The following is a 19919-nucleotide window of genomic DNA, read 5'->3' as shown; positions in this document are numbered from 1 at the left end:
AAAAAGGAAGCATTGAAAAACAAAATTTTAAAAGAATATAAATAAACGATGATTAAAGTAAAAATAGTACAAACCAGGAGTTGTAGACTTTTCTGAAATATTAAATATAAAATTTTAGATCGTAAATAATTCGTAAAAATGAAATTAGAGCAATTAAAAAAATTTCAAAGAATTTAAATAAAAGAAGGTTTAAATAAGTAAAGAAGCTAGGTAATGAATTATTATTAAAGTTGATACTAACCAGGAGTTGTCGACTTTTCTGAAATTTTAAATTGAAAATTTAAGATCATAAATAATTCATCGCAAAAAAATTGAAACATTTAAGAACATCATTTAAGAGGAAAAACAATCAAGTATGGTTAAAGGAAATAAGGAAGCAAGGTGATGAATCATCATAAAAATTGATACTAACCAGGAGCTGTAACCTTCTCTGAAATTTTAATTGAAAATTTAAGTTCGTAAATAATTCTACAAAAATCAATTGAAACATTTAAAAACATAACTTAAAGGAATAACGATAAAATTTGGCACAAATAACTAAGGAAGCAAAGTGATAAATCATCATTACAATTGATACTAACCAGGAGATGTGGTATTTTTTAGAAATTTTAGATAAAAAATTTAGAATAGTATTTAATTCATAAAAATTATTTCAAACAATGAGAAATGATATTTCAAAAAAACACAAATAAAATAAGGTTAAAAGAAGTAAAGAAGCTTTGTGATGAATCAACATTAAAATTAATACTAACCAGGAGTTGTAGACTTTTCGGAAATTTTAAATTAAAAATTTAAGGTCGTAAATAATTCATAAAATTTAAATTAAAACATTGAAAAAAAATTTCAAAGGAATTTAAATAAAAGAAGGCATAAATAATTAAAGAAGCTTGGTAATGAATTATTATTAAAATTGATACTAACCAGGAGTAGTCGACTTTTCTGAAATTATAGATAAAAAATTTATGACAGTATTTAATTCGTGAAAAATATTTAAAACAATGAAAAATGAAATTTCAAAAATATATAAATAAATAAGGTTAAGAGAAGTAAACAAGCTGGGTGATGAATTATCAGTAAAATTGATACTAACCAGGAGTTGTAGACTTTTCTGAAATTTTAATTAAAAATTTAAGATAGATAAAAATTACTCGAAAATCAATTGAAAAATAGAAAGAATAACAAAAATATATGGTTAAAGGAAGTAAGGAAGCTGGGTGATTATAATCCTTGAAATTGATACTATCCCGGTGTAGTGGACTTTTCTAAAATTTTAATTTAAAAATTTAAGATCCTAAATAATTCATAAAAATTAAATTAAAACATTGAAGAAAAATTTCAAAGGAATTTAAATGAAAAATGGCTTAAATAATTGAAGAAGCTTGGTTATAAATTATCATTAAGATTAATATTAACCAGGAGTTGTCGACTTTTTAAATTGACGACATCTTAAATTGAAAATTTAAGTTCGTAAATAATTCATCGAAAATCAATTGAAACATTTAAAAACATAATTTAAAGGAATAACGATAAAATTTGGCTCAAATAACTAAGGAAGCAAAGTGATAAATCATCATTAAAATTGACACTAACCAGGAGTTGTTGTATTTGTTAGAAATTTTAGATAAAAAATTTAGAATAGCATTTAATTCGTAAAAATTATTTCAAATAATGAGAAATGATATTTCATAAAAGCATAAATAAAATAAGATTAAAAGAAGTAAAGAAGCTTTGTGATGAATCATCATTAAAATTAATTCTAACCGGGAGTTGTAGACTTTTCGGAAATTTTAAATTCAAAATTTAAGGTCGTAAATAATTCATAAAATTTAAATTAAAACATTGAAAAAAAATTTCAAAGGAATTTAAATAAAAGAAGGCATAAATAATTATAGAAGCATGGCAATGAATTATTATTAAAATTGATACTAACCAGGAGTAGTCGACTTTTCTGAAATTTAAAATTAAGAATTTAAGATGGTAAATAATTCATCGAAAATTAATTGAAACATTTAAAAACATAATTTAAAAGGAAAAACAATAAAATATAGTAAAAGGAAATAAGGAAGCAAGGTGATGAATCATCATTAATATTGAAACTAACCAGGAGTTGTAGACTTTTTTGAAATTTTAATTGAAATTTAATTGAAATTTTAATTGTCAAAAATTCCTCCAAAATCAATTAAAACATAAAAAGAAAAACAATAATACATGGTTAAAGGAAGGAAGAAGTTGGGTGATTAATAATCCATAAAATTGGTACTAACCAGGAGTTGTGAACTTATACAAAATATTAAATTAAAAATTTCAGATCATATTTTATCCGTAAAAAATAATAAAACATTGAAAAATGAAAATTTCTAAAGAAAATCAGGAAGTTAAAAAATATTCATGATTGAAACTGATTATAACCAGGTGTTGTAGACATTTCTGAAATTTTAGATTGAAAATTTAAAATAGTTAATTTCTAAAAATAAATTAAAACATTAAATAAGCAAAATTAAAAAAGGGAAATCAGTAAAGAATGGTTAAAAGAAGTAAGCAAGTTTGATTATTAATCATCATCAAACCATCAGATATTTACCGAGAGTTGTGGACTTTTCTTCAAGTTTAGATTAATTATTTACGATAATATATAAAGTATATAATTCGAGAAAAACATTAAAATATTATAAAATGAAAATCCCTCAGAAAATAAATAAAAGGTGGTAAGAAGTAAAGAAACTGGGTATAAAATTATCATTGACATTAATTATAACCAGGATTTGATGACATTTCTAAAATGTAGGATCGAAAGTTTGAGATTGTAAATGAATTATGAAAAAAAAACAATTGAAGCAAAGAAAAATGAAATTTAAATAGAATATCAATAATATATGGTTAAAGAAAGTAAGGAAGCAAGGTAATTACTAATTCATAAAATGGGTACTAAACAGGAGTTATGGACTTTTCTGAAATTTAAAATTAAAAATTTAAGATATTTTTTTTTCGTAAAAAATAATAAAATATTGAAAAAGGACATTTCTATTATTAAAAGATACTAAAATAAATCATTAAAAAATGGTAAAAGAAATTCAGAATGTTAAAAAAATATTCATTAGGGAAACTGATGCTAACTAGGAGTTGTAGACTTTTCTGAAATTTTAAATCGAAAATTTGAGATAGTAAATAATTCATAAGAAACAATAGAAATATTGAAAAACAAAATTTCAAAAAAAAATCAAAAAAATAAAATTAAGTGAAGTAAAAAAGCTGGGTGTAGAAACATCATTGAAATAATAACTAACCGGGAGTTGATGACTGTTCTGAAATTTTAAATTTGAAATTAAAAAAAAAATCAATTGAAACATTGGAAAACAAATTTAAAAGGAATGTCAAGAAAAGATGGTTAAAGGAAGTTGGGAGACTTAGTGATTAAAAATCATTAAAATTAATAATAACCAGGAGTTGTAGACTTTTCTGAAATTTTAGATTAAAAATTTAGGTTCATATTTAATTCGTTAAAAATGATTACAACATTGAAAAATGAAATTTTTAAGAATATAAATAAAAGATGGTTATAGGAAGAAAAAAAGCTGGGAGATGAAACATCATTAAAATTGATACTAACCTGAGGTTGTAGACTTTTCTGAAATTTTGAATTGAAAATTTAAGATGGTAAATAATTCTTGAAAAATAATTACAACATTGAAAAACAAAATTTCGAAAGAATATCGATAGTTAAAGGGAGTGAAGAAGTTAAGAATAGAATCAACATTGAAATTGATACTAACCAGGAGTTGTAGACTTTTCTAAAATTTTAAATTGAAAATATAAGATAGTTAACAAAAATTAAATGAAACATTGAAAAAAAAATTTAAAAGAATAATCAATAAAAGATGGTTAAAGAAAGTAAGGACGCTGAGTGATAAAAATCATTAAAATTGATATTAACCAGGAGTTGTGGACTTTTCTGAAATTTTAAATGGAATATTTGAGATTGAAAAAAATCAAATGAAGCATTGAAAAACAAAATTTAAAAAGAATAATCAATAATAGATGGTTAATGGTAGTAAGGGAGCTGAGTGATTAAAAATTATTAAAATTGATACTAACCAGGAGTTGTGGACTTTTCTGAAATTTAAAATTGATTATTTAAGATAAAAAAAATTTATTGAAACATTGAAAAACAAATTTAAAAGGAATTTCAATAAAAGGAAGTAAGGAAGCTGGTAGACAAATAATCGCTGAAATTTATACTTACCGGGAGTTGTAGACTTTTCTGAAATTACAGATTAAAAATTTAGGATCATATTAAATTCCTTATTCAAAATTACAGCATTGAAAAATTAAATTTCCACATAATATAAATAAAAGATAAATAAGGAAGCTGGTAGATAAATAATCATTAAAATTGATACTAACCAGGTGTTGTAGACTTTTCTTAAATTTAAGATTAAAAGTTTAGGATCATATTTTATTCGTTAAAAATATTTACAGCATTGAAAAATAAAATTTCAAAAGAATATATATAAAAGATGGTTATAGCAAGTAAAAAAGCTGGGGGACGAATCATCATTAAAATTGATACTAACCAGGGTTTGTAGATTTTTCTGAAATTTTAAATTGAAAATTTAAGATAGTTAACAAAAATCAAATGAAACATTGAAAAACAAAATTTATAAAGAATAATCAATAAAAGATGGCTGAAGGTAGTAAGGAGGCTCAGTGTTTAAAAATTATTAAAATTGATACTAACCAGGAGTTGTAGACTTTTCTGAAATGTTTGATTAAAAAGATAATTTCGTATAATCATACTTTAAAAATAATAAAACAAAGATAAATGAAATTTCAAATGAATATCAATAAATTATTGTAAAAAGAAGTCATGAAGTTAAGAAAAGAATAATTATTGAATTTGAAATTAACCAGGAGTTGTAGACTTTTCTGAAATTTTAAATTTTAAATTTAAGATAGTTAGGAAAAATCAAATGAAACATTGAAAAACAAAATTTAAAAAGAATAATCAATAAAAGATGGTTAAAGGAAGTAAGGAAGCAGAGTGATTGAAAATTATTAAAATTGATACTAACCAGGAGTTGTAGACTTTTCTAAAATGTTTGATTGAAAAGATAATTTCGTATAATAATACTTTAAAAATAATAAAACAAAGATAAATGAAATTTCAAATGAATATCAATAAAATATTGTAAAAAGAAGTCATAAAGTTAAGAAAAGAATCATTATTGAATTTGAAATTAACCAGGAGTTGTAGAATTTTCTGACATTTAAAATTGAAAATTTAAGACAGTTAGGAAAAGTCAAATGAAACATTGAAAAACAAAATTTAAAAAGAATAATCAATAAAAGATGGTTAAAGGAAGTAAGGAAGCAGAGTGATAAAAAATTATTAAAATTGATACTAACCAGGAGTTGTGGACTTTTCTGAAATTTTAAACTGAATATTTAGGATTAAAAAAAATCAATTGAAACATTGAAAAACAAAATTTAAAAGTAATGTCAATAAAAGATGGTTAAAGGAAGCTGGTAGACAAATAATCGTTGAAATTTATACTAACCGGGAGTTGTAGACTTTTCTGAAATTTCAGATTAAAAATTTTGGATCATATTAAATTCCTTATACAAAATTACAGCATTAAAAAATTAAATTTCCACATAATATAAATAAAAGATAAGTAAGGAAGCTGGTAGATAAATAATCATTAAAACTGATACTAACCAGGAGTAGTAGACTTTTCTGAAATTTAAGATTAAAAATTTAGGATCATATTTTATTCGTAAAAAATATTTACAGCATTGAAAAATAAAATTTCATAAGAATATAAATAAAAGTTGGTTATAGGAAGAAAAAAAGCTGGGAGATGAAACATCATTAAAATTGATACTAACCTGAGGTTGTAGACTTTTCTGAAATTTTGAATTGAAAATTTAAGATGGTAAATAATTCTTGAAAAATAATTACAACATTGAAAAACAAAATTTCGAAAGAATATCGATAGTTAAAGGGAGTGAAGAAGTTAAGAATAGAATCAACATTGAAATTGATACTAACCAGGAGTTGTAGACTTTTCTAAAATTTTAAATTGAAAATATAAGATAGTTAACAAAAATTAAATGAAACATTGAAAAAAAAATTTAAAAGAATAATCAATAAAAGATGGTTAAAGAAAGTAAGGACGCTGAGTGATAAAAATCATTAAAATTGATATTAACCAGGAGTTGTGGACTTTTCTGAAATTTTAAATGGAATATTTGAGATTGAAAAAAATCAAATGAAGCATTGAAAAACAAAATTTAAAAAGAATAATCAATAAAAGATGGTTAATGGTAGTAAGGGAGCTGAGTGATTAAAAATTATTAAAATTGATACTAACCAGGAGTTGTGGACTTTTCTGAAATTTAAAATTGATTATTTAAGATAAAAAAAATTTATTGAAACATTGAAAAACAAATTTAAAAGGAATTTCAATAAAAGGAAGTAAGGAAGCTGGTAGACAAATAATCGCTGAAATTTATACTTACCGGGAGTTGTAGACTTTTCTGAAATTACAGATTAAAAATTTAGGATCATATTAAATTCCTTATTCAAAATTACAGCATTGAAAAATTAAATTTCCACGTAATATAAATAAAAGATAAATAAGGAAGCTGGTAGATAAATAATCATTAAAATTGATACTAACCAGGTGTTGTAGACTTTTCTTAAATTTAAGATTAAAAGTTTAGGATCATATTTTATTCGTTAAAAATATTTACAGCATTGAAAAATAAAATTTCAAAAGAATATATATAAAAGATGGTTATAGCAAGTAAAAAAGCTGGGGGACGAATCATCATTAAAATTGATACTAACCAGGGTTTGTAGATTTTTCTGAAATTTTAAATTGAAAATTTAAGATAGTTAACAAAAATCAAATGAAACATTGAAAAACAAAATTTATAAAGAATAATCAATAAAAGATGGCTGAAGGTAGTAAGGAGGCTCAGTGTTTAAAAATTATTAAAATTGATACTAACCAGGAGTTGTAGACTTTTCTGAAATGTTTGATTAAAAAGATAATTTCGTATAATCATACTTTAAAAATAATAAAACAAAGATAAATGAAATTTCAAATGAATATCAATAAATTATTGTAAAAAGAAGTCATGAAGTTAAGAAAAGAATAATTATTGAATTTGAAATTAACCAGGAGTTGTAGACTTTTCTGAAATTTTAAATTTTAAATTTAAGATAGTTAGGAAAAATCAAATGAAACATTGAAAAACAAAATTTAAAAAGAATAATCAATAAAAGATGGTTAAAGGAAGTAAGGAAGCAGAGTGATTGAAAATTATTAAAATTGATACTAACCAGGAGTTGTAGACTTTTCTAAAATGTTTGATTGAAAAGATAATTTCGTATAATAATACTTTAAAAATAATAAAACAAAGATAAATGAAATTTCAAATGAATATCAATAAAATATTGTAAAAAGAAGTCATAAAGTTAAGAAAAGAATCATTATTGAATTTGAAATTAACCAGGAGTTGTAGAATTTTCTGACATTTAAAATTGAAAATTTAAGACAGTTAGGAAAAGTCAAATGAAACATTGAAAAACAAAATTTAAAAAGAATAATCAATAAAAGATGGTTAAAGGAAGTAAGGAAGCAGAGTGATAAAAAATTATTAAAATTGATACTAACCAGGAGTTGTGGACTTTTCTGAAATTTTAAACTGAATATTTAGGATTAAAAAAAATCAATTGAAACATTGAAAAACAAAATTTAAAAGTAATGTCAATAAAAGATGGTTAAAGGAAGCTGGTAGACAAATAATCGTTGAAATTTATACTAACCGGGAGTTGTAGACTTTTCTGAAATTTCAGATTAAAAATTTTGGATCATATTAAATTCCTTATACAAAATTACAGCATTAAAAAATTAAATTTCCACATAATATAAATAAAAGATAAGTAAGGAAGCTGGTAGATAAATAATCATTAAAACTGATACTAACCAGGAGTAGTAGACTTTTCTGAAATTTAAGATTAAAAATTTAGGATCATATTTTATTCGTAAAAAATATTTACAGCATTGAAAAATAAAATTTCATAAGAATATAAATAAAAGTTGGTTATAGGAAGAAAAAAAGCTGGGAGATGAAACATCATTAAAATTGATACTAACCTGAGGTTGTAGACTTTTCTGAAATTTTGAATTGAAAATTTAAGATGGTAAATAATTCTTGAAAAATAATTACAACATTGAAAAACAAAATTTCGAAAGAATATCGATAGTTAAAGGGAGTGAAGAAGTTAAGAATAGAATCAACATTGAAATTGATACTAACCAGGAGTTGTAGACTTTTCTAAAATTTTAAATTGAAAATATAAGATAGTTAACAAAAATTAAATGAAACATTGAAAAAAAAATTTAAAAGAATAATCAATAAAAGATGGTTAAAGAAAGTAAGGACGCTGAGTGATAAAAATCATTAAAATTGATATTAACCAGGAGTTGTGGACTTTTCTGAAATTTTAAATGGAATATTTGAGATTGAAAAAAATCAAATGAAGCATTGAAAAACAAAATTTAAAAAGAATAATCAATAAAAGATGGTTAATGGTAGTAAGGGAGCTGAGTGATTAAAAATTATTAAAATTGATACTAACCAGGAGTTGTGGACTTTTCTGAAATTTAAAATTGATTATTTAAGATAAAAAAAATTTATTGAAACATTGAAAAACAAATTTAAAAGGAATTTCAATAAAAGGAAGTAAGGAAGCTGGTAGACAAATAATCGCTGAAATTTATACTTACCGGGAGTTGTAGACTTTTCTGAAATTACAGATTAAAAATTTAGGATCATATTAAATTCCTTATTCAAAATTACAGCATTGAAAAATTAAATTTCCACGTAATATAAATAAAAGATAAATAAGGAAGCTGGTAGATAAATAATCATTAAAATTGATACTAACCAGGTGTTGTAGACTTTTCTTAAATTTAAGATTAAAAGTTTAGGATCATATTTTATTCGTTAAAAATATTTACAGCATTGAAAAATAAAATTTCAAAAGAATATATATAAAAGATGGTTATAGCAAGTAAAAAAGCTGGGGGACGAATCATCATTAAAATTGATACTAACCAGGGTTTGTAGATTTTTCTGAAATTTTAAATTGAAAATTTAAGATAGTTAACAAAAATCAAATGAAACATTGAAAAACAAAATTTATAAAGAATAATCAATAAAAGATGGCTGAAGGTAGTAAGGAGGCTCAGTGTTTAAAAATTATTAAAATTGATACTAACCAGGAGTTGTAGACTTTTCTGAAATGTTTGATTAAAAAGATAATTTCGTATAATCATACTTTAAAAATAATAAAACAAAGATAAATGAAATTTCAAATGAATATCAATAAATTATTGTAAAAAGAAGTCATGAAGTTAAGAAAAGAATAATTATTGAATTTGAAATTAACCAGGAGTTGTAGACTTTTCTGAAATTTTAAATTTTAAATTTAAGATAGTTAGGAAAAATCAAATGAAACATTGAAAAACAAAATTTAAAAAGAATAATCAATAAAAGATGGTTAAAGGAAGTAAGGAAGCAGAGTGATTGAAAATTATTAAAATTGATACTAACCAGGAGTTGTAGACTTTTCTAAAATGTTTGATTGAAAAGATAATTTCGTATAATAATACTTTAAAAATAATAAAACAAAGATAAATGAAATTTCAAATGAATATCAATAAAATATTGTAAAAAGAAGTCATAAAGTTAAGAAAAGAATCATTATTGAATTTGAAATTAACCAGGAGTTGTAGAATTTTCTGACATTTAAAATTGAAAATTTAAGACAGTTAGGAAAAGTCAAATGAAACATTGAAAAACAAAATTTAAAAAGAATAATCAATAAAAGATGGTTAAAGGAAGTAAGGAAGCAGAGTGATGAAAAATTATTAAAATTGATACTAACCAGGAGTTGTGGACTTTTCTGAAATTTTAAACTGAATATTTAGGATTAAAAAAAATCAATTGAAACATTGAAAAACAAAATTTAAAAGTAATGTCAATAAAAGATGGTTAAAGGAAGCTGGTAGACAAATAATCGTTGAAATTTATACTAACCGGGAGTTGTAGACTTTTCTGAAATTTCAGATTAAAAATTTTGGATCATATTAAATTCCTTATACAAAATTACAGCATTAAAAAATTAAATTTCCACATAATATAAATAAAAGATAAGTAAGGAAGCTGGTAGATAAATAATCATTAAAACTGATACTAACCAGGAGTAGTAGACTTTTCTGAAATTTAAGATTAAAAATTTAGGATCATATTTTATTCGTAAAAAATATTTACAGCATTGAAAAATAAAATTTCATAAGAATATAAATAAAAGTTGGTTATAGCAAGTAAAAAAGCTGGGGGATGTATCATCATTAAAATTTATACTAACTAGGGGTTGTAGACTCTTCTGAAATTTTAAATTGAAAATTTAAGATGGTAACTATTTCATAAAGAATAATTACAACAATGAAAATCAAAATTTCAAAAGAATATTGATAATTAAAGGGAGTGAAGAAGTTAAGAATAGAATCATCATTGAAATTGATACTAACCAGGAGTTGTAGACTTCTCTGAAATTTTAAATTGAAAATATAAGATAGTTAACAAAAATCAAATGAGGCATTGAAAAACAAAATTTATAAAGAATAATACATAAAAGATGGTTAAAGGAAGTAAGGAAGCTAAATGTTTAAAAATCTTTGAAATTGATACTAACCAGGAGTTGTGGACTTTTCTGAAATTTTAAATTGATTATTTAAGATAAAAAAATTAATTGAAACATTGAAAAACAAATTTAAAAGGAATTTCAATAAAAGGAAGTAAGGAAGCTGGTAGACAAATAATCTCTGAAATTTATACTTACCGGGAGTTGTAGACTTTTCTGAAATTACAGATTAAAAATTTAGGATGATATTAAATTCCTTATTCAAAATTACAGCATTGAAAAATTAAATTTCCACATAATATAAATAAAAGATAAATAAGGAAGCTGGTAGATAAATAATCATTAAAATTGATACTAACCAGGAGTGGTAGACTTTTCTTAAAATTAAGATTAAAAGTTTAGGATCATATTTTATTCGTTAAAAATATTTACAGCATTGAAAAATAAAATTTCAAAAGAATATATATAAAAGATGGTTATAGCAAGTAAAAAAGCTGGGGGACGAATCATCATTAAAATTGATACTAACCAGGGGTTGTAGATTTTTCTGAAATTTTAAATTGAAAATTTAAGATAGTTAACAAAAATCAAATGAAACATTGAAAAACAAAATTTATAAAGAATAATCAATAAAAGATGGCTGAAGGTAGTAAGGAGGCTCAGTGTTTAAAAATTATTAAAATTGATACTAACCAGGAGTTGTAGACTTTTCTGAAATGTTTGATTAAAAAGATAATTTCGTATAATAATACTTTAAAAATAATAAAACAAAGATAAATGAAATTTCAAATGAATATCAATAAATTATTGTAAAAAGAAGTCATGAAGTTAAGAAAAGAATAATTATTGAATTTGAAATTAACCAGGAGTTGTAGACTTTTCTGAAATTTTAAATTTTAAATTTAAGATAGTTAGGAAAAATCAAATGAAACATTGAAAAACAAAATTTAAAAAGAATAATCAATAAAAGATGGTTAAAGGAAGTAAGGAAGCAGAGTGATAAAAAATTATTAAAATTGATACTAACCAGGAGTTGTGGATTTTTCTGAAATTTTAAACTGAATACTTAGGATTAAAAAAAATCAATTGAAACATTGAAAAACAAAATTTAAAAGTAATGTCAATAAAAGATGGTTAAAGGAAGCTGGTAGACAAATAATCGTTGAAATTTATACTAACCGGGAGTTGTAGACTTTTCTGAAATTTCAGATTAAAAATTTTGGATCATATTAAATTCCTTATACAAAATTACAGCATTAAAAAATTAAATTTCCACATAATATAAATAAAAGATAAGTAAGGAAGCTGGTAGATAAATAATCATTAAAACTGATACTAATCAGGAGTAGTAGACTTTTCTGAAATTTAAGATTAAAAATTTAGGATCATATTTTATTCGTTAAAAATATTTACAGCATTGAAAAATAAAATTTCATAAGAATATAAATAAAAGATGGTTATAGCAAGTAAAAAAGCTGGGGGATGTATCATCATTAAAATTTATACTAACCAGGGGTTGTAGACTCTTCTGAAATTTTAAATTGAAAATTTAAGATGGTAAATATTTCATAAAGAATAATTACAACAATGAAAATCAAAATTTCAAAAGAATATTGATAATTAAAGGGAGTGAAGAAGTTAAGAATAGAATCATCATTGAAATTGATACTAACCAGGAGTTGTAGACTTCTCTGAAATTTTAAATTGAAAATATAAGATAGTTAACAAAAATCAAATGAAGCATTGAAAAACAAAATTTATAAAGAATAATACATAAAAGATGGTTAAAGGAAGTAAGGAAGCTAAATGTTTAAAAATCTTTGAAATTGATACTAACCAGGAGTTGTGGACTTTTCTGAAATTTTAAATTGAAAATATAAGATAGTTAACAAAAATCAAATGAAGCATTGAAAAACAAAATTTATAAAGAATAATACATAAAAGATGGTTAAAGGAAGTAAGGAAGCTAAATGTTTAAAAATCTTTGAAATTGATACTAACCAGGAGTTGTAGACTTCTCTGAAATTTTAAATTGAAAATATAAGATAGTTAACAAAAATCAAATGAAGCATTGAAAAACAAAATTTATAAAGAATAATACATAAAAGATGGTTAAAGGAAGTAAGGAAGCTGAATGTTTAAAAATCTTTGAAATTGATACTAACCAGGAGTTGTGGACTTTTCTGAAATTTTAAATTGAATATTTAAGATTTAAATAATATATGGAAACATTGAAAGGCAAAATTTTAAAATAATGTCAATAAAAAAGGGTTAAAGGAAGTAAGGAAATTGGTAGATATATAATCGTTAAAATTGATACTAACCAGGAGTTGTAGACTTTTCTGAAATTTTTGATAAAAAATTTAGGATCATATTTAATTCGTTAAAAATAGTTACAGCATTTTAAAATGAAATTTCAGAAGAATATAAATAAAAGTTGGTTATGGGAGTTAAAGAACCTGGGTGATGAATCATCAATAAAATTGATACTAACCGGGTGTTGTAGACTTTTCTGAAATTTGAAATATAAAATTTAAGATTAAAAAAAAATGTTGAAACATTGAAAGGCAAAATTTTAAAAGAATGTCAATAAAGGATGGATAAAGGAAGCAAGGAAGTTGGTAGATATATAATCGTTAAACTTGATACTAACCAGGAGTTGTAGACTTTTCTGAAATTTTAGATAAAAAATTTAGGATCATATTTAATTCGTTAAAAATATATACAGCATTTTAAAATGAAATTTCAAAAGAATATAAATAAAAGTTGGTTATGGGATGTAAAGAACCTGGGTGATGAATCATCAATAAAATTGATACTAACCAGGGGTTGTAGACATTTCTGAAATTTTAAATTTTAAATTTAAGATTAGAAAAAAATATTGAAACATTGAAAGGCAAAATTTTAAAAGAATGTCAATAAAAGATGGTTAAAGGAAGTAAGGAAGTTGGTAGATATATTATCGTTAAACTTGATACTAACCAGGAGTTGTAGACTTTTCTGAAATTTTTGATAAAAAATTTAGGATCATATTTAATTCGTTAAAAATAGTTACAGCATTTTAAAATGAAATTTCAAAAGAATATAAATAAAAGTTGGTTATGGGAGGTAAAGAACCTGGGTGATGAATCATCAATAAAATTGATACTAATCAGGAGTTGTAGAATTTTCTGAAATTTTAAATTTAAAATTTACGATTAAAAAAAAATATTGAAACATTGAAAGGCAAAATTTTAAAAGAATGTCAATAAAAGATGGTTAAAGGAAGTAAGGAAGTTGGTAGATATATAATCGTTAAACTTGATACTAACCAGGAGTTGTAGACTTTTCTGAAATTTTAAATTTAAATTTTAAGATTAAAAAAATATATTGAAACATTGAAAGGCAAAATTTTAAAAGAATGTCAATGAAAGATGGTTAAAGAAAGTAAGGAAGTTGGTAGATATATAATCGTTAAGCTTACTAAATACTAACCAGGAGTTGTAGACTTTTAGTAGAAAAATAGTTACAGCATTTAAAAGGAAATTTCAAAATAATATAAATAAAAGTTTGTTATGGGAGGTAAGGAACCTGGGTGATAAATCATCAATAAAATTGATACTAACCAGGGGTTGTAGACTTTTCTGAAATTTTAAATTGAAAATTTAAGATGGTTAAGAAAAATCAAATGAAGCAGTGAAAAACAAAATTTAAAAAGAATAAACAATGAAAGATGGTTAAAGGTAGTAAGGAGGCTCAGTGTTTAGAAATCATTAAAATTGATACTAACCAGGAGTTGTAGACTTTTCTAAAATTTTTGATTAAAAATTTAAGCTAGTATAATAATACTTTAAAAATAATAAAACAAAGAAAAATGAAATTTCCAAAGAATATCAATAAAATATTGTGATAGGAAGTCATGAAGTTAAGAAATGAATCATTATTGATTTTGATATTAACCAGGACTTGTAGACTTTTCTGAAATTTTAAATTGAAATTTTAAATAAGTTAATTTCTCAAGAATCAATTGAAACATTGAAAAATAAAATTTAAAAGGAATATCGGTAAAAAATAGTTGAAGGAGGCTGGATGATTTTTCATCATCAACATTGATACTAACCAGGAGTTGTTGACTTTTCTGTAAAATTAGATAAAAAAGTTAAGATCGTATATAATTCTTAAGAAATAATAAAACATTGAAAAATTAAATTTCCAAAGAATGTAAATATAAGCTGGTTAAAGAAATTAAAGAAGCTGGGTAAAGAATAATTTTTGAGATGGATACCAAACAGAAGTTGCTGACTTTTCTGAAATTTTAGCTGGAAATTTTGAAATCGTTCGTCACTAAATAATTAAATGAAACATGAAAAAACGGAATTTGAAAAATATATATAATAAAAGTTGGTTAAAGAAAAGAAAAAAGCAGAGAAAAGGAATATCATTGAAATTAATGCTAACCAGGAGTTGTGGACTTTTCTGAAACATTAGATGTGAATTGAATGGGAATTTGGAATGAAAATTGAAAATTATAATATAATTATTATAAAAATAATTTTTAAGACCTCGATTTTATTTAAAAGGAAATAAAGTATCAGATTTAGTCACCTTTTTTAATTAATATAAAGTTTTCTTCATATAAAACATATTTTAATGCTTATAGTTAATTATTAAACGACAATGAAAGAGGATCTCTGCACGTGACAATTTTATGGCTATAAACTATTTTTAACTATTTTTTTTTTAAAATTTATAAACTATTTTTTTGTTTCTTTGAAGTTGAAACAAAAAAAAATTAACTTTTAAAGGAATGTGTAAGAAATAGTAGTTTAAAGGAAAGAAATAATCTGGAAAAATTATCAACGTTTAAATCATTGCTTATCTGGAGTTGTGGACTTTTCTGAAATTTTTTATTGGAATTTCAAAATCGTAAATAATTCATAAAGAAAAATTATTCATATAAAATTAAAGTCTTAATTATGAACAAGTCAATCATTTTTTTTAAATCATTATTTTAAGGCTCTTCATATGTAAACCAAGTACACAAAACAATTAAGTTTATTACTTAAAAAGAGTAAAAGTTGTATGTAAGAATCTTATGGTTTGAAATTAGGTTTCATATGGTTTGAATCGGTTATGGTTTGAATCGCTAAAATTGATACTAACCAGGAGTTGCAGACTTTTCTGAAATTTTAAATTAAAAATTTAGGTTCATATTTAATTCGTTAAAAATAATTACAACATTGAAAAATGAAATTTCAGAGGAATATATATAAAAGATGGTTACAAGAAGTAAAGAAGCTGGAAGATGAATCATGATTAAAATTGATACTAACCAGGAGTTGTAGACTTTCCTGAAATTTTAAATTGAAAATATAAGACAGTTAACAAAAATCAAATGAAACATAGAAAAACAAAATTTAAAAGGAATAATCATTAAAAGATGGTTAAAGGAAGTAAGGTGTGATTAAAAATCATTAAAATTGATACCAACCAGGAGTTGTGGACTTTTCTGAAATTTTAAATTGATTGTTTATGATAAAAAAATCAATCGAAACATTGAAAAGCAAAATTTAAAAGGAATGTCAATAAAAGATGGTTAAAGGAAGTAAAGAAGCTGGTAGATAAATAATCATTGTAATTGATACTAAATGGGAGTTGTTCATTTTTCTGTAATTTTAAATTGAAAATTTAAGATAATTAACAAAAATTAAATGAAACAATGAAAAACAAAATTTAAAAAGAATAATCAAAAAAAGATGGTTGAAGGAAGTTAGGAAGCTGAGTGTTTAAAAATCATTAAAATTGATACTAACCAGGAGTTGTGGACTTTTCTGAAATTTTAAATTTAATATTTAAGATTTAAAAAAAATCAATTGAAACGATGAAAAACAAAATATAAAAGGAATGTCAATAAGAGATGGTTAAAGGAAGTAAGGAACCTAGTAGTTAAACAATCGCTAAAATTGATACTAACCAGGAGTTGTAGACTTTTCTGAAAATTTAAGATCGTAAATAATTAAGAAAAATATACTAAAATATTGAATAGCAAAATTTCAAAAAATATGAATAAAAGAATTAAGGAAGCTAGGTAATGACTTATCATGCAAATTGATACTTACCAGGAGTTGTAGACTTTTCTGAAATTTGAAATTGAATATTTAATATCGTAAATAATTCATAAAAAATCTTTTGAAGTATTGAAAAACAAGATTTAAGAAAAGTCAATAAAATATGGTTGATAGAAATAAAGATGATTGAAAACGAATCATCTTTGAAATTAATACTAACCAGTAGTTGCGGACTTTTATCCAATTTCAGATAAATAATTTCAGATCGTAAATAATTCATAAAAAATCAATTGAAACATTGACAAACAAAATTTTAAAAAAAATCAACAAAACATAATTAAGTGAAGTAAAGAAGTTGGGAGGAGAATCATCATTGAAATTCATACTAACCGGGAGTTGTTGACTTTTTTGAAATTTTAAATCGAAAATTTAAAATAAAAAAATCAATTGAGGCATCGAAAAACAAAATTTAAAAGGAATGTCAGGAAAAGATGGCTAAAGTAAGGAGGCTTAGAGACTAAAAATCATTAAAATTGATACTAACCAGGAGTTGTAGACTTTTCTGAAATTTTAGATTAAAAATTTTGGATCATATTTAATTCGTTAAAAATAATTACGATACGGAAAAGTGAAATTTCAAAAGAATATATATAAAAGATGGTTACAAGAAGTAAAGAAGCTGGGTGATGAATCATGATTAAAATTGATACTAACCAGGAGTTGTCGACTTTTCTGAAATTTTAAATTGAAATTTGAAGATGGTAAATAATTCATAAAAAATAATTACAACATAAAGGAACAAAATTTCAAAAGAATATCAATTGTTAAAGGGAGTCAAGAAATTAAGAATAGAATCATTATTGAAATTGATACTAACCGGGAGTTGTGGACTTTTCTGAATTTTTGAATTGAAAATTTAAAATAGTTAGCTAAAATCAAATGAAACATTGAAAAACAAAATTTATAAGGAATAATCAATAAAAGATGGTTAAAGGAAGTAAGGAACCTGGTAGATAAATAATCGCTAAAATTGATACTAACCCGGAGTTGTAGACTTTTCTGAAATTTTAAATTGAAAATAAGATAGTTTACAAAACTCAAATAAAACATAGAAAAACAAAATTTAAAGTTAATAATCATTAAAAGATGGTTAAAGGAAGTAAGGTGTGATTAAAAATTATTAAAATTTATACCAACCAGGAGTTGTGGACTTTTCTGAAATTTTAAATTGATTGTTTATGATAAAAAAATCAATCGAAACATTGAAAAGCAAAATTTAAAAGGAATGTCAATAAAAGATGGTTAAAGGAAGTAAAGAAGCTGGTAGATAAATAATCATTGTAATTGATACTAAATGGGAGTTGTTCATTTTTCTGTAATTTTAAATTGAAAATTTAAGATAATTAACAAAAATTAAATGAAACAATGAAAAACAAAATTTAAAAAGAATAATCAAAAAAAGATGGTTGAAGGAAGTTAGGAAGCTGAGTGTTTAAAAATCATTAAAATTGATACTAACCAGGAGTTGTGGACTTTTCTGAAATTTTAAATTTAATATTTAAGATTTTAAAAAAATCAATTGAAACGATGAAAAACAAAATATAAAAGGAATGTCAATAAGAGATGGTTAAAGGAAGTAAGGAACCTGGTAGTTAAACAATCGCTAAAACTGATACTAACCAGGAGTTGTAGACTTTTCTGAAAATTTAAGATCGTAAATAATTAAGAAAAATATACTAAAATATTGAATAGCAAAATTTCAAAAAATATGAATAAAAGAATTAAGGAAGCTAGGTAATGACTTATCATGCAAATTGATACTTACCAGGAGTTGTAGACTTTTCTGAAATTTGAAATTGAATATTTAATATCGTAAATAATTCATAAAAAATCTTTTGAAGTATTGAAAAACAAGATTTAAGAAAAGTCAATAAAATATGGTTGATAGAAATAAAGATGATTGAAAACGAATCATCTTTGAAATTAATACTAACCAGTAGTTGCGGACTTTTATCCAATTTCAGATAAATAATTTCAGATCGTAAATAATTCATAAAAAATCAATTGAAACATTGACAAACAAAATTTTAAAAAAAATCAACAAAACATAATTAAGTGAAGTAAAGAAGTTGGGAGGAGAATCATCATTGAAATTCATACTAACCGGGAGTTGTTGACTTTTTTGAAATTTTAAATCGAAAATTTAAAATAAAAAAATCAATTGAGGCATCGAAAAACAAAATTTAAAAGGAATGTCAGGAAAAGATGGCTAAAGTAAGGAGGCTTAGAGACTAAAAATCATTAAAATTGATACTAACCAGGAGTTGTAGACTTTTCTGAAATTTTAGATTAAAAATTTTGGATCATATTTAATTCGTTAAAAATAATTACGATACGGAAAAGTGAAATTTCAAAAGAATATATATAAAAGATGGTTGCAAGAAGTAAAGAAGCTGGGTGATGAATCATGATTAAAATTGATACTAACCAGGAGTTGTCGACTTTTCTGAAATTTTAAATTGAAATTTGAGGATGGTAAATAATTCATAAAAAATAATTACAACATAAAGGAACAAAATTTCAAAAAAATATCAATTGTTAAAGGGAGTCAAGAAATTAAGAATAGAATCATTATTGAAATTGATACTAACCGGGAGTTGTGGACTTTTCTGAATTTTTGAATTGAAAATTTAAAATAGTTAGCTAAAATCAAATGAAACATTGAAAAACAAAATTTATAAGGAATAATCAATAAAAGATGGTTAAAGGAAGTAAGGAACCTGGTAGATAAATAATCGCTAAAATTGATACTAACCCGGAGTTGTAGACTTTTCTGAAATTTTAAATTGAAAATATAAGATAGTTTACAAAACTCAAATGAAACATAGAAAAACAAAATTTAAAGTTAATAATCATTAAAAGATGGTTAAAGGAAGTAAGGTGTGATTAAAAATCATTAAAATTGATACCAACCAGGAGTTGTGGACTTTTCTGAAATTTTAAATTGATTGTTTATGATAAAAAAATCAATCGAAACATTGAAAAGCAAAATTTAAAAGGAATGTCAATAAAAGATGGTTAAAGGAAGTAAAGAAGCTGGTAGATAAATAATCATTGTAATTGATACTAAATGGGAGTTGTTGACTTTTCTG

General features: G+C 23.3%; 1 protein-coding gene and 2 long non-coding RNA genes across 45 annotated transcripts in view; all 3 read right to left on the bottom strand.

Annotated features, from left to right (window-relative positions):
- The window catches only part of LOC122273570 (uncharacterized), a 109834-nt gene that overhangs the window by 55891 nt on the left and 34024 nt on the right, over nt 1–19919 (bottom strand). The window lies entirely within an intron of this gene.
- On the bottom strand, nt 9987–12561 carry LOC147813764 (uncharacterized). Of its 2 annotated transcripts, none has more exons than XR_015432270.1 (3): nt 12394–12561; nt 10772–12248; nt 9987–10625 (listed from the first exon to the last, which is right to left on the bottom strand). It is a non-coding gene; the product is annotated as an uncharacterized LOC147813764 (long non-coding RNA). The 2 variants fall into 2 exon arrangements; XR_015432271.1 differs by lacking the exon at nt 12394–12561 and having other exon boundaries at nt 10772–10789; nt 10919–12379.
- Nucleotides 13321–16196, bottom strand: LOC147813763 (uncharacterized). The gene is made up of 3 exons (XR_015432269.1): nt 16033–16196; nt 15863–15880; nt 13321–14837 (listed from the first exon to the last, which is right to left on the bottom strand). It is a non-coding gene; the product is annotated as an uncharacterized LOC147813763 (long non-coding RNA).

Source organism: Parasteatoda tepidariorum, chromosome 3 (assembly GCF_982258835.1).
Source record: "Parasteatoda tepidariorum strain Cologne lab strain chromosome 3, Ptep-v5.0, whole genome shotgun sequence".
In the NCBI taxonomy this organism is placed as follows: Eukaryota; Metazoa; Arthropoda; class Arachnida; order Araneae; family Theridiidae; genus Parasteatoda; species Parasteatoda tepidariorum.
Note: the sequence above shows the minus strand (reverse complement) of the source record. Positions and strands in the feature narration are given on the sequence as shown.